The sequence below is a fragment of the Ambystoma mexicanum genome, chromosome 3p (genome assembly GCF_040938575.1).
Source record: "Ambystoma mexicanum isolate Mex_15411 chromosome 3p, UKY_AmexF1_1, whole genome shotgun sequence".
NCBI lineage: Eukaryota > Metazoa > Chordata > Amphibia > Caudata > Ambystomatidae > Ambystoma > Ambystoma mexicanum.
Window position 1 is genome coordinate 648,379,249 of NC_090925.1, and position 15,544 is coordinate 648,394,792.

The window sequence follows — 15,544 nt, forward strand, 5'->3', positions numbered from 1 at the left end:
TTATTGGTAAGTTTTACCAACACCTTGAGGACCCTGAGAACTTTCCCCTGACGGATACCAATTACATTGGGAAAGAGGACCTAAGAGTGTTGATGAAATGTCCAAAAATGTTCCGAATCCAAGACGGTTTGCTGGTAAGGAAATCCAAAGCTGGCCACGATCAGTGGGTGGTTCCTACCTCATTCCGAAGCCTGATGTTAAGTCACGCCCATGATGCGGCCACCGCCGGCCATAGGGGGTTTCACACAACACTGGGAATCTTAAGAGAGGTTGCATACTGGCCACACATGGGGCAAGACCTTGCCAATACTTGAAGGGGTGTCTTGTGTGTGCACAATTTCAGCCATCATCCCTCACACACCGTGCGCCTCTCCAAAAGAGGGGGATGACACTGCAATGGTCAGATTTGCAAATCGACTTTGTAGGCCCTGTGATTCGCTCGTCTAGAGGAAACAAGTACATGTTGACCGTTACATGCTTGTTTACCAAGTGGGTGGAATGTCTCCCAGCCCCAAACTGCAAGGCAGAAACAGCAGCTGCCCTGATGATTAACCACATCTTTTCCCGTTTTGGTCTACCTCAAAGGATTGAGTCAGACAGGGGTAGCCACTTCACCAGTGAAGTAATGACAAAGATGTGGGAGATACTGGGGGTCAAAAGAAAGCTACATATTGCTTACCGGCCAGCTTCTTCTGGAGCAGTGGAGAGATATAACTGAACCATTGTGAGCATTTTAAAAAAGTTTGTGGCAGATTCTGGGCCAAGTTGGGATATCCGATTACCTGTGGTCCTAATGGCCATCAGATCTACCCCTTCATCTGCAACCAAAATGTCACCATTTGAGTTGATGACTGGACGCAAGATGGTGCTTCCCCAGCATTTGCTCTACAGAATCCAAGAGCAAACATTGATAAATGCCTCCACAACTCATGAGTATGTGGAGAATTTAAGGAAACACCTTCAGCATGCTTTTGACTATGCTCAGCGGAATCTAGAAAGATCAGCCGAGAGCATGAAGACCCACTATGAGTTAAAAACTACCCGAAAGGAATATAAGGTGGGTGATCGGGTCTATCTATACAATTTCCAAAGGAACCAGGCCAAACAGCGAAAATTCTTGCCTACATGGAAGGGACCGTTTGAAATTATAGACAAGATCTCCCCTGTTGCCTATAAGATCTGCATCCCCAAAGGCAGTCTGGCGGAAGGGGAAGACAAGTGGGTCCATATTAACCAGCTAAAGTGTTGCCATCCCAGGCACACTTTGCAGCAACTGGAGGAGTCCTCTGCAATACCAGAGGGGACCGCTCCAGATTAATTCAGTTCTAACCCTAAAATATCCCACATATAGTCTCTAAAATATTATACTCTTGTAAGCCACCGTCTTTGAATGATAACTTGTATCTCAAAAGTAAAATGGTAGGTATGTTAAAGTATAAAATGTATATGTCTGCCACACCATTAGTAGTGATGGAAAAATGTCTACGAACAGGTATTGCCGCTTTTCCTTTGTCGTCCTAGGAGAAAAAAAACCTGGAGACTGGCCAAGGAGGACGATCCGGAGACCGGGAGCAGAGACCCAAGGGGCCCGAGTACCGGCCAATCCTCCCATCAGGACCAGCAAGGAGAACTGATTGATCGACTGGAGGGAGGAAAAGATGCTGAACTGTGCCACCTATGGAATTGGAAGAAGAGGAGGCGAACATCCCAGATCTTGCAAGTTCCATCAGTGAAAGGACAGAATGGCCATCGCAAGAGGGGGGGCTTGTGGGATGTTTTTACCCATGCATCCAAGCCCTACAAAAAAACTGTGTAGTACTGGCATGGAAAACATCATGATGGCCAGAACTCCCCAGAGAGTGCACAGGGAAAACATGAAGAATAGGCTGCCACCCATTTTTGCCTATATTGTGAGCACAGGAGGGCACTGCCTAAAACCACCAGTGGGCTACACACACAGTAGCCTGAAACCATTGGGAATGAAAATGCTGATTGCCAAAAAAGCAACTCAGAACTGTGGGGAATTCATTTTCTTAATCCCAAAAATGGTTGCATTACTAGTACTCACCACTATCAGAAAGTTGGCGTTTTAAAACCACCAGACTTTTGTGTAAAACTGAACAAATTAAACAAAACCAGACCAAGGAAAGACTTGCTAAGAGGTGGATACAATGTAAATCTATATTCTGAAATGACTTGAAGGAAGTAATTATTTAATGTACATGTAAAAATTGTCAGTTTGATTTGAATGTAGAAAACTGGGAACAAAAAGTGACCTTTAGCTGAAACCTGGTTTAATGAAACTGGATTCTGCCTGACACCTACCCCCGACAGGAGTTGAAACCTGCTCAGCCACTCCCCTTGCCAAAAGGAGTTGTCACCTCTCTGATTAGATTAGGGGTGGAGCAGCTGGGGACTACAGGGAGTTGAACAAACGCCTGTCCTGGACTCAGGCAAATGTTATATTGGGGGGCCGTAAAGTGGCTTCCTCTTAGGGGAAACTGGGAGGGGCAGTGCCTCTGCTAGCAGCTGAGCTTGGAGGAAGTGGATAAACCAGTTATTCCACCCTGTGATGTGGGAAGCCACACCCCTTTTTGACCAGGGCATAATTTTAAAAAGATAGATAACTCATACTGCGGACTTGTCAGAATTATATAAGTTATATCATTATTTTTGTGATTTTTCTGTGAACATTTTGAGAGGCGTTAGGACCCTGTGGTGTATTCTGGGGGGTTGCTAGCGGAAAATAGGGTCTCACTCCAAATGTCTGCATGTTAAAAATCATCTGACACTTCATCAATTAATGTCCATACTCCTTGCGCACATGTGTGTAATTTTGGGTAAATGTCCGATATTGCAAAACCAGTTAAAAAGCGCAAAATGTTGTCATTTTTGAATGCAAGCCCCCAGGAAGATCAGAGGCGGACAAGCATGGACCATAAGGAATATATAATGTGCACATGTAATTTCAACAAATTGTATATCTGGGAAGGATGTATTTGAATCAAATATAGATTTGTGGGCAAACTGACCAGAAGAGGATCCTCTGACCCATAAACAGACTTCATCATGCTGACAATCCATTTCCTTCCCCCAATCACGGGAGAGGGGAGAATTGGGCCAATGACAAGTAGAGAGGGGCAGGCTTAGCTAGGCCCAGGCACACACCCATTTTCAAAACACATAAAAAGAGACTGCTGGGACAGGTAGAGACATTCAATTCCATTTGCTGCGGAGCATGCTGACCGACGACTTCACATCCAGAGATCCAGACTTCAAATCCATCAATCTCCAAAGACCAGAACTTTACTTCAGAACTTAAAGCAAGGGCCTAAACCCACAAACTGAGAACTCTTCTCAGCAGGCCTCAGCAACCTTAAAATCATTTGCAAACTCTTCCACAGCCGGGCGAGCTGATTGAATTCTTTTGCCAAGAACAATTGCCAGAGACCAGACCAGAGATCCAGAGTGACCCAGACCGCTGTGAGCAGAACCAGAGAGCTGACCCAGATCACTGTGGAGTGCCGAGACCAGAACCGGAGTCCAGTCCAAAACCTGACCAGATCCGTGGCGAGGCTTATTTCAAATTTATTTTGTGAGTACCTACCAGAACTGTGCAGAACCAATCTCTTAGTTAAAATAATCTAATCCAAACTATTTTAACCTAAGTAGAACTGCCTCCTAGAAATCGTGTCATCTGTCATTTTTAAAGCTGCTCAACTGTCACCTGTCAAATCTGCAGCTGCAAGCTGTCACCTGTCATTTTGAGTTTTACTTTAAATCCAAAAAACGACCTTTACAAAATCGTTCATATCTCTGGAACCGTTTGGGCTAGGAACGAAATTCAACTTTCTTCTGAAAGCTTAGAATCTCAGCTTTCCAACGAACCTAGAAGCTGAACCTGAATCACGATTCAGGCACTCGCGAGTTTTGCCGCGATTTGCGATTTGGCCTGATTTCTTTACCTGTAAAAAGATAGCAGCTTTTTGCTTTCCTCTGCTAAAAATGTGTTTGCCTCTTAATAACCATCCCTGAATCATTGCTAAAGTGAGCCTGAGCTCATCCCAAGTATCTCTCACTCACCCTGAACCTCCTAAAGGGAATTAAAAGCTTTTTCAGCATATTTATCACTTTATTGCCACCACATTCAAAGCACTTGGGCCTGTGTTTTAAAACTCATACCGGTTTTCTCTAAACTTGCTGGGGTGGGAATTGAATTTTGTATTGTATTTGATTGCATTCCTGAGAACTGTGTGTGTTACTTCCATCTCCTTCCATTTCTTACATTGCATAGGGGAGGGGGGTGAATTGCCAGAGAAAAAGTGATTATCTTATCTTTTGCTAAAATCATATCAAGTATTTCTGTACTGCATTTTATTCCTCATTGCTTTTCCCTTGAAATCATAAAAGTATTTTTGCTACTTTATCCATCCTATACTAACTCCTCATTGATTATAAAGAAGTGTGCTAGTGTCAGATTACCCATTGTTGATTAACATTATATTTATAAGGGCGATATTGATTATTAATTTATTATAAAAGCGTGGTATCTATATTTTGTTTTATTTCTCAAATAAACCTTTTAAACTTGCAAAACAGAACTACTTCTTGGCTCATTGGGGTCAGGGAGATTCTAAGAGAGGGGTGTTATATAGGGGTAGTCATCCAGAACTCATGAACTGGACATAAAGATATATCAATAAGGGTTTCCATTCAGTATCCCAGACTAGGCATTAACTTAGCTGTAGTGTTGAATTGAATCCTCTTACATAACGCGCACCCCCCACATGCACTACACGACCCACAAGTGCACCACTATTGTACCCTCAGCCATGCACAAAAACAAGCATGCAAAGCAATGATATTCATTATGTTACACAGTGCATGGAAAAACAATGTAGGTACATATGAATCAAAATGACACGAGAGCATTGGAAAAGGTTCAAGCACTGGTTGATCTGGAATTGCATATTGCATAAAATAAACGCTCCAAGCTGCAAGGACATATGTCCCATAACACAGTCCACGGTAAGCACACGCCATGAACAGGTGCAGTGTTGAACACTAGGCTCCCATTGCTGGACAACTCCCAAACCCCACACCAAAGGAGAGGGGTGGAAACCCTACATTCACATATCTGAGAAAGGGCATTACCTCCATGAAAGGCCACAACAGAACAACTCACAGGCACAAGACAACAGCCTTTTTAAACATACCTCTAACACAGCTCCCGGGGACCCAGGTACCTATTCCTCTAACATGGGCCACAACATATACCCTCTCATACCCACACATACGGCCCAAGACCTAACCTGGTAAAATGTCCCCAAACCGGGTTGATGACCACGCTGACATTTCTTGAAAGACTCCTCGTTTCTGTCAATGCTTGAAAACACAGCCAAGCGTTCTTGTTTACATCCTCGTATTGCAGTACCAGCGTGGAAAACCCTGTAGACACATTATGGCCAACAATCACCTGACAAACTTGGGACCGGGTCAATTCGAGACTCCTGTGCATAGTCTGATCTGCAACACTGCAGGTAATTGCCCTCAGATGGCTTCACTGGCTAGCGATCACGACAGTCACCTAATGACAGCCAGTCTATACTCTGACAATACTCCCCCTGTAAGAATCTTCCGAACCGCTGAGAACGAGGCTAACAAACATAGGAAAAGATTGCTGTCTCGTGACCCACTGGGAACGCTTCACTCCACCATGGCATAAGCAGTGGGCAAAGGGAAACTAGCCCGGCAACATCATAGGAACTGCTCCTAGGGACCCGCAGCGCTGTTTCAAGTACACCGGCACCACTCCGCACCATCGAAACAGGAACAAGAACCAACTCTGAGGAGCCAAAGATCCTGCGTGGCACCTCCTTGCTCAGGTCAGAATGACCAAACGTAACTCCGCTGACAGCGCCCACGTAGTGAGCTCCGCACCTCACGCCGGACATCAGCTGCATCTCCGGCGACATTGGCACCGTCTGTCTCAATTGCTATAGGCTGCCACCGCGCTCCGACACCTTTATTTATTTTTTTCAACAACGGGGCACAATCGAGCCGCGAAGACTCCGGACCGGTGCCAGAGAAGGCGCACACTGCAGGCATCAACAACACTCAGACCGGCATTAGTCCCGGCCCATCTGTGCAAAGAACAGCGCACAACTCCATACTGAGCAGAGGGGCTCCAATCCACAGCAGGCTCCAACGTGGCTTCCCTTACAGGGGAATTGGCACAAACGGCAATCACTGACGGGGAAAGTGAACGCCAATCCACTTAACATGTGAATCGCTCTGCTAAAGACTATCACCGGAGGAACCCAATATGGCGGCCAACTCAATCAGACGCGCCTGGGTGTGGGGGGACCTCAGCGGCGCCGATGGAGTAGGCTATCAACCTACCATCCCATCCTCGTCGCCAGTGTAGTAACGAAGACCTCCGGTACTCAAGGTAAGTTCATAGGGTCTTTATTGTCCTTGTCCTGTACTTCATCAACAAGACACAGGGATAGCAGGGGACACAGATGACACAAGATCACAAGGGAAACACCGGGCTCACCGCCACACCCAGCTTCTAAGCTCACAGCTTGCTCTCTCACTAACTGTCACCCAGTAGAACACTCCAACACCAACCTTCCACAGTTCATGACATCACACACACACACAGCTGCTCTGTAAACCAGATTACTACAACTAGCACAACGGGTGAGGAAGTAGGACAAGGGCCTACAACAATGCACTGGGATGAGTGGCTTGGATGAGTGACTAGGATATGGAGGGACTAGGATGAGAGATTAGGATAAAGGACTAAGGCATAGCTATATTACCCCTTGACAATATTATTCTGTCTCCTCCTGCCTCTGTATCCCCTTGTAATATCATAATCACCTTCTGCAAATTCACTTCTTCTCAATGAAAACAATGATTGCTGGTTTATCTGGCCCTCCTTCTACATAGCATGTGACCTTCAATAGTTCCAAGTAAGGGATACAGTCACACTTATTTGCCACATTAAATGTACCAACCTGAACTGTAGCCACCTGCAACTCTGGTCCATCTTCATCATTCCTGGTACCTACCTCACACTACCTTCAGGATCAAAAATGTGCTATGGTATTCCTCCTTCCCGGCACAAATGCCAAACCAAAGTTGGCCTTTTGCAAGTTCATTTACCTCCTTGCTTTCAATAGTGTGGATATCCTTGAACCCTTGGCGGTGAATACATGTATTAATAGCTTATGGTTAGCTCTTTGAACGAAAGGCTTCCCCCCGATGCATTTCCTATAATAATGTAATGTCCAGTAACACACAAATGTCTCCAGCTCAATTACAGTATAATTCCTTTCTGTATCAGTCAATAGCTGGCTGCATATGCATTTGGTAGTTCTACCCCACAATGTCTCTGGCCCAGTACTGCACCAACCACTTACTCATCTACATCACTCATTGCAAATGTTTTGGCTACCATTAGAACTCAACGGAACTATGGGGCAAAGGACACATCAGCCCTCATTACGAGACTGCCGGTAACCCACCAGTGCTACCGGTGGGTTACCGGCAGACTTGTTTTACCATTTCCGCCACCTGATATCCCGATAATACCAGGACATTACTGGCGGCAGAGGAACGGTAAGTTTCCATTCCTGTGGAATACTATAGGACTCCACAGGAATGAAAACACTGAAGCACTGGCACCGTTAGTAGCGGATCCAGTGCCTCAGTGAAAAATCTGCCGGTAGGGTCCTAAACTACCAGCAGGTCAGGCCTGCTGGTAGTTCACAGCCCCTACTGGTAGACTTGTAGTTTGCCAATCTGGAAAAAGCACTGTTAACTGTTATTACAGGCACTTTTTTCCAGACTGGTGAAGGCAATCCCACTATACGCACACTCCAGAGTAAATACAACCCACTAGGGAAAGAAGACAAGCAATAGCTTTGCAAGGATAACAAGGTTTACTCGTACAAAATACAAAGGCAAGCAAAGAACTCTGCTGCTCGAGAGTACTCTGGTCTTACATCATCAAGCATGAGTTTATAAACACAAAAATCATCATTCATATACAGGACATTTTGGTGCTCCTGATTGGAGGTAACCTACACATGGGCTGCTCCATCGTAGGATGCCAGGCGATAATTTGCTGGATCTTCCACGTTGATCTTGGTGCGCGCGGGTCAGCTGGGCTCATCCTTGCAGTGAAGGTCAAGGCACACATAAAATACAAGTCCGGAGGGAACCGAGGCGGTAAAACCGCCTGGTTACCGCCGGACTTGTATTACCATTCCGCCTCTGTGATTCCCGGAATTACCGGGGCATTACAACTCCGGTTTCCCGGGAATCACGGAGGCGGAATGGTGTTAATCCCCATTCCCATTGAGTCCTACAGGACTCAATGGGAATGGGGTTCATGGATGGGGTTCATGGAAACATTGGCAGCATCTCGTAATGCTGCCGGCGTTTCCTCGTCCGCCTGCAGGCGGGCGGTGTTAAACCCGCCAGGTCAGACCTGGTGGGAACATCACCTCCCGCCTGCAGGAGTCGGGATCAGGCGGTCCAGAAACAACGGTGGCGGCGGGTTTACCGCCACCGTTATTTCCAGACCGCCTGATTTGTAATGAGGCCCAATGTATCTGATCCAAGCTAAGCAACTAAAAAGGGACTATTCACTCATTATGGCAGGCACCTTGGCGGCACAGGAAAGGGGTGCCAGGGAGAAGGAAGGATAAAATACAGTCCTGCTGACCCATACATTCAAGGCTTAATTAATACCGCAGTTCCCGCACTCAAGGTCCATCCACTGGGGATTGATCTGTGATTTACCCCTCCCGGTACATCATGTTACAGGAGACGTGTCTTGCTATTAGAGAGAAATACAGTTGTGTGTGTTTTAGATCCATGGTGGGCACCTTAGGGAGGTTAGGACCTGGGGGTCGGATGCTTATCACTACATAAAAAGGTTTGGGGTCAGGTTGGTGGAGTGTGGCCTGCTCTGGCCTGGCTGGGTTGTGGTCAGAGGTCGCTGGCAGGTTAGTGGAGATGAATGGACGCAGTGCCGAGCCTGGGGCTGTATCATGCTCTTCGCAGGGTGCATTCCTAGAGATGTGACTAAATGTTTGCAACACTGGAGGGACAAGAGGGAAATGGACTTCCTTGGGAACAGGGCTCGTGTGGAACCAGCATGCTGTGCTGGTATTGTGTTGGGTAACCCTGTGTAAACTCGGTATGTGCAAGCCAGCAACCTGTCTTTCCTTGGCCTAATACAAAATGGAGATGCAGGACAGGGACATTTCTAGTGCTATGCACCCACTTCTATGCCCTGCAGGGCCTTTATAGGGAGCCTGGTGATGCAGGCTGTTCTCCTGTTGTATGTTATATTGCCTCATATGGGGATCGCATTCTTTGGAAGCATCTAAGGGGTAGGATAGACTAATTTCCATCCCAACATTCCCCCCTTTGGTTACTCCTACAATAACAAATTGATGCCCCATATTTTGAAGCCTGTTCAATGATGTCCAGGTCTAGCATGGACTGTATCTCATCATCTACATGCTTCTGGATGTTGAGGGGTATACCACAGTAGTGTTGAGCTATTGGCTTGTTGTGCATGTTAATGTATAACTTTATTTGCTTTAGTTTTAGCTTTCCCAGACCCTTGAACAGTGACGGGAAAATTTTCATCATCATCTCTTTCGAACTGGTCGTGTAGGCTGACATAATCTGATACATTACATGTACCAAGCCCATCTGGATAGCAGATCAGAAGCAGAGGATGCTTTCCCCTGGAACTTTACCCTTCACTACGTATATGGTGACCTTCATACACTTGTCCTTGTATGTATACGTGGCCTTGAACATTACCTTGCAGTCGAGCGGGGTGTTTGTGCCATATGGACATATGTCAATATCAGCCTTCGTTAATAATTTCTTGATGTTGAGGGACTTGTAGGTCTCTTCGTTGATTACATCGCCTGTGGCTCTGGTATCTATGAGAAATTCTCAGCTGTTTGTCTGTATTGTGTCGCTACGTTGTTTCCTATGGCATGTACATAGCCTCTTTTTCTGTCCTCAATCGATGATGATGAATCTGATTCATTGCACTGCCAGGGCGAGGTCTCTAAGTACCTTACCTTCTGCTGTGTCGCTCTCCTGTGTAAATCACTTCTGTGCCGTGACTGCCTGGAGACTTCCCTTCTGCCGTTATGCCATCTGTTTCTTTGGGAGGACTCTCAGCTTCAGCTGTGTGAGCTGTGTCTGCTGGGTGGGGAGACCGCCATGTTCTTGAACAAGGGCTTTCCCACTTTGTGCGATAACTTTCCCACCTTCTGGTATAATGTTGATTCTCTGCTTTCTGTAAGAACTTGATGTTTTTACACACTGTTTTAAAGTGGTTTTCACCTCCGTATTTGGCGCACTGTTGCCCTACAGCCAGGCTTGGGCCAATGTGCGGGAAATTGTAGCCACACCTATAGCATTTGTTTGGTTCTTGACTGTGATCCGACATACGCACAGGGCGCAGGCAGGCTGTTGAGGCAGTTTTTGTGTGATTTTAATATTTCTTAGAGATTCAGTCTGCAGGGACAATGCGGTGTCCACTCTGGCAAGTTGTAGGATTTCGTCAAAAGTCCTGCTCTTTTGCAGTCATTTATTTCTGAAGTCAGGGGATTCACAGCCTGCAATGGCTTGTGACTTTAAGGCTTTAAAGCTTCCTCGGTCGAGTATCTGTTGAAGTCACAATATTTGGCCCTTTTCCACAATCGCATGACGAAATTGTCCATGCTTTCTCCTTTGTCTTGTGCAAATGCGTGGAAAATGTGCCGTTTGTAGTCTACATTCTTTAACGGGGCAAAATAATTGTCCAAAGAGTCAATAATAACTTGGACACCTGTTCCATCAATGTATATATTGAGTTGATTGAGCCACCTACTCCACTTTGGTGCCAGGCTGCTGGTATCAGAAATGTCAAACAGTTGTATGGCCTTGAGCTGCAGGGACTCATGTCCTCCCTCCTTCCTGGACACTGGAGTGCGAGTAGACGTGGTTGTAGCTGGGCTCCTTGAGCTACTGACACTTCATTGTCCAACATGATGGCAGGGTATCAAGTATAAAAATGACGGCAAAGCTCAGCTTGACTCTGGCAATGTGTGGGTAGGTTGTGTGCCACACATGGATATTGCAGCAGATGGACCTGTTAATGCGTGTACATATGACCACAGGGCTTTCTTGGTCAAATGTTCTCCTTTGCGGTAATATGGGCACCAAAGTCAAATGTCTCACTGGAAAATGCACTTTGTGGTGACAGTAAACAAAGTAGTCCATGGCTGGGCATGAAGGGATGCAAGTTGGGAATAGAATGTGAAGAAAATGTCCTCTGTGGCGATGCTTTGATATCGTGTGGAACATTGAGCATGCTGCTCATGCTGACAGAATCAACTTCAACTGAGGACACAGCCTTGTATTACTGCGTGGACGTACCGTTGTGGGTAGTGATGTGGCCAGGAGTAAAATGCCAGCCAGGCCGGCCGACGCATAGCAGGTTCCTGCAGAAATGTGTGGGATGACGTCCCGATCAGATAGGGGGCACTCACAGCGTAGGCAGGGTTTCCGGGCCTCAGACCGGGCCGTGGCACTTGGAGACCGGTGATGCAGCCTCATATGGCAGTGTTAACGCCTCACAGGGAACAAAGCACACAGTGGTTCATCTTTGTGGCCATTGTGGAATCCGAAGCAGTGAATGTAATAAAGCATGCAAGCAATGTGCACAGTTGAAATAAGACAGGACCCAGTGTGTAGGTTAGGCGTCTTTATTAATCATAGCAAAACTGAAACTGGCAGTAACCTGCCTCTGAATGTATATAGTGGGCTTCTCCCACACCAGTAATGGAAAGGGGGTGGTGGGTACTTGTCCTTGGGTGGACATAGAAAGGAGACATCAGGGCACATTACAGGGTAAGTGATAGCATTGAAGATACCATTCCGATGCCGATTTTGCATCTGCCCTAGGCCAACAGAGATATGGGCAGGTGTCCCAAATGGTAACAATGTTTTTGGTGCCGCCTTTTAGATCCCATGCAAGGCATACATTAGTTTTCAAAAATGGATTAGCAGAGTTTGCTCATTAAAACGTTTTGATTAGAAAACAGACCCATTTGATTAGCAATTGTGTATTAATATTGTTAATGTCACTAGAAGTTATTTGTACCCAGGACATGAAATGAACAACAATACAGCAGTTTTGCAAACCGCTGAAATAAGACATTAGAGAAGTCAAGCATTGCAAATTCTTTAAAATTCAACTAGACCTGCAGGTCGGATAACTTAGTTTTCCTATTCAATCTAAGAGAAATGCACTCAACCCATACCAATGGAGCACAACATATTTAAAATGCGATTTGTTTACAATGGTGCATGTCAGTACAACTTGCTTTGTCACACTGCTGCCACCCAAAGGCCAGCTATTCACAGTGAAAGTTTTGCTTGACATTTACTGCAAACAAAGGAAATGTTACATCAAAGTTTCAAACATCTCTTACAAGTTATATTCGCCCGTCATAAAATGTACTCGACTATGCGAGTGGGCGAAAAGACTTTGCGAGCCACAGCTGAGTGGCTGTAAAATGTAAAAGCTTAGCTGCATGTATTGACATTAATAGATATTGTATAAAGGCTCTGAAAAGTTTGCCCAGTTGTCTCCTGCAGGTGGTAATATATAATGCAATCATAATCATAAAGCAAAGTGAGCTCTGGAGGCTAACTACAGTGTTTGGCATAGCAATAGATCTGTAGGTGTACAGATTGGATGGAACTATTGATCACTACTTTGGGTAAGCATCTAGTTCCCTTTGTGCATTCATTATGTAGGATCAAAGAAAGAGACAGAGCATAGTGGATTGTGTAGCAGACACAGAACTGGGCAAACTAAATGGAATATTGTAGTTTGTGGTCATCTCAATTTCATGGTACATGGTATAAGTCAACTGGGTGATAATATAGAATGTCTAGGAGTATGGGTTCGCTCCTGGGTTGAGCACCAGTTGCAAGATGTATGCAACCTGCAGCTTACTGTACTAAGTTTGCCATCAAAATCATTTGATCAAGTGATCATGTATATTTTCAAAAGTGTTCACTCGTCAATTTGATGCATCTTCCCCAACAACATGAAATATAGTTGACACAATGAAATTTAGATACACTAACCTAACCTAAATGTTACTGTAAAGCATGGAGTGATGCAATGTTTTACAGTATCAATACTCTAATCATGCATATGTAACAACCTACATTTTAGGAATGAAATAGCATTACTGTATTTTAAAAAAAATATAAAGTTAACACATTCTCTGTCTTTGCCAGACAGGATATAGAAAGCTTAATAAATGTGGCATCCCGATTATTTCTTCCCTAGCACTCCCACACATGCCATTGGCACTTAAGAGTGGAGAAGATTATTACTGCTGCACTTTATCTCCATTAGAACTTGAAGTGAACAGAGAAAAGAGGGGGAAGAGAGCACAGAGGGCAAGAGGAATGCAGGGCGAGCTGTTCTTTCATTAAAGAGGGCAACTTAAATAGCTATCTTTGCTACACAAGTGTCCATTTGATTAGCAAACTGATAGAATTGCATAGCAAATTGCCACGTGACACTGTTTATTTTATGCCTTGCCATGCAACTGTAAAACCAACAATGATGAAACTACCACACTAGATGTGGAACCTTAGGTCAAGAAGAGAAGCCTAATATCCTCAATGACAGGTGAGTGTCATCTCACACCCGAAAGAGACTGTTTGATGTAAATAAAGCCACCACATGTAGAATCTATTAGAAACAAGGCCCATAAAATATAAAATAACAAAATCCGCCTGAGTAAAAGCCACATAATGCCTACAGCAAGTACCATCAGCGTAACAGAATAAGCCAGGCAAAAATACCATTCTTTAGAGTATGTGTCGTCCTCATTTATACATATTGAGAAATGTAAAAAAGTGCAAAAGGCTATGACATTTTTTTTGGACTTTCTCACTGCACACTTAATGTGCCTGATTAAATATGTGGTACGATATGCTGCAATTGTACCTCACTAAGCAAATGATGCGTATAACCAGTTGTTATAACAAGACCCTCGAAGGATGGGGAAACAGGGGCAAAATACTCAATTGTTCCAAATTATGGGAGGGGCAAGGCAGGGGTGCGTTATAGCACTGCTGCTCTTTAACCTTTATAATAATTCCCTGCCAATTAACCTAGCTGCTCTGATAAGTGATGTTCCTAAAATCGCTGGCCAAAAGATGCATACCTCTCAACTCACATGCTTTAAGTGGGTGTCACCCGGCACTTAGGCAGCTCTCTCACCCACCAAGCTCCCTACATGGCCATAGGAATCAATGGGCTTTCACCCGCCAAATGCAAAAACGGGTGTTTTCACCCACCCAAGGCCCATGAAAGGTTGAGAGCTGTAAAAGATGCGGTAAAAGATGTGCATATTTTTATATGCTGACGGTGCAGTCTTGATGGCCAAAACAAAGCATACTTTACAAAACCTAGTAAACGGCTCCAAAGAGTATATGGAAGAAAAAAAAAGATTTAAAGGTTACTATCCCTAAGTCAAAAGTGATGTGCGTTGGCACCAATAAACAACTGGGGAGCGCAATAGTCATAAATGAGGAAAGACTATAATGGGTAAATACATTCTGTTATCTCAGTGTAACAATATCCCGTGACCTAAGGTGGAACACACATATAGAGAGGCAAATAGCAAGACCCTCCCAAATTAATGGCTCTATTCTAAAGTATGGCAGGAACTTAGGTGGCCTGCCTCTAAATCACACTCTGAAAATTAATTTAGCTATATCGTCACGCCTGCTAAAATATTGAGCCGCTCTATGGGGGTAGGATCAAACTAAATTGGTTCAGACCACCGAAAACAAGCTCTTGGGGAAAATCATGGGCATCCACCAGGGTTTTTTGGGGTATCTACTGCAGGAAGAATATGGGTTGATCCACATTGAAGATGGACAACCACTCATTTATTGGCTTCACTTGTGGGGGAACAAGTTTGGTGCAAGACGTATTGTCTTCACGTGCAAGAAGAGCATTTCCCTAGTTTCATTATATCAAATCTGTTTTGTGTTCCCTTGGCTATGGATACTGATTTAGTTAGTAATGAACTGGACATTAGCAACTCTGAAAGAATGCAGGTGGTAAGTAACTTCTTGAAGGTTACGGCTAAAGCCAGATGCGACAATGAAGGGAAAAAGCACTGTTCAATTTTACCACACAAATGTCATCGGTACCTAAACATAACAGGTTATGTACACTGGCTTATAAACCAAATGAAGAGAGCGATCATTCTTTGCTTTAGGACTAAACTTTTATTTCCAAAAGACAATAGTGTGGAAAACAAGAAATGCCCATGTCTAAGGAGCAAGGCAAATGATTTACAACATTTTATGCTTTTTTTTCCTGACTTTTAAGACTCTTAGGAAGAAATTCCTTTTACCCTTACTAGCCCACAGAGTAAGACAATTACAAATGACTTTTAGTTTCTTTCAT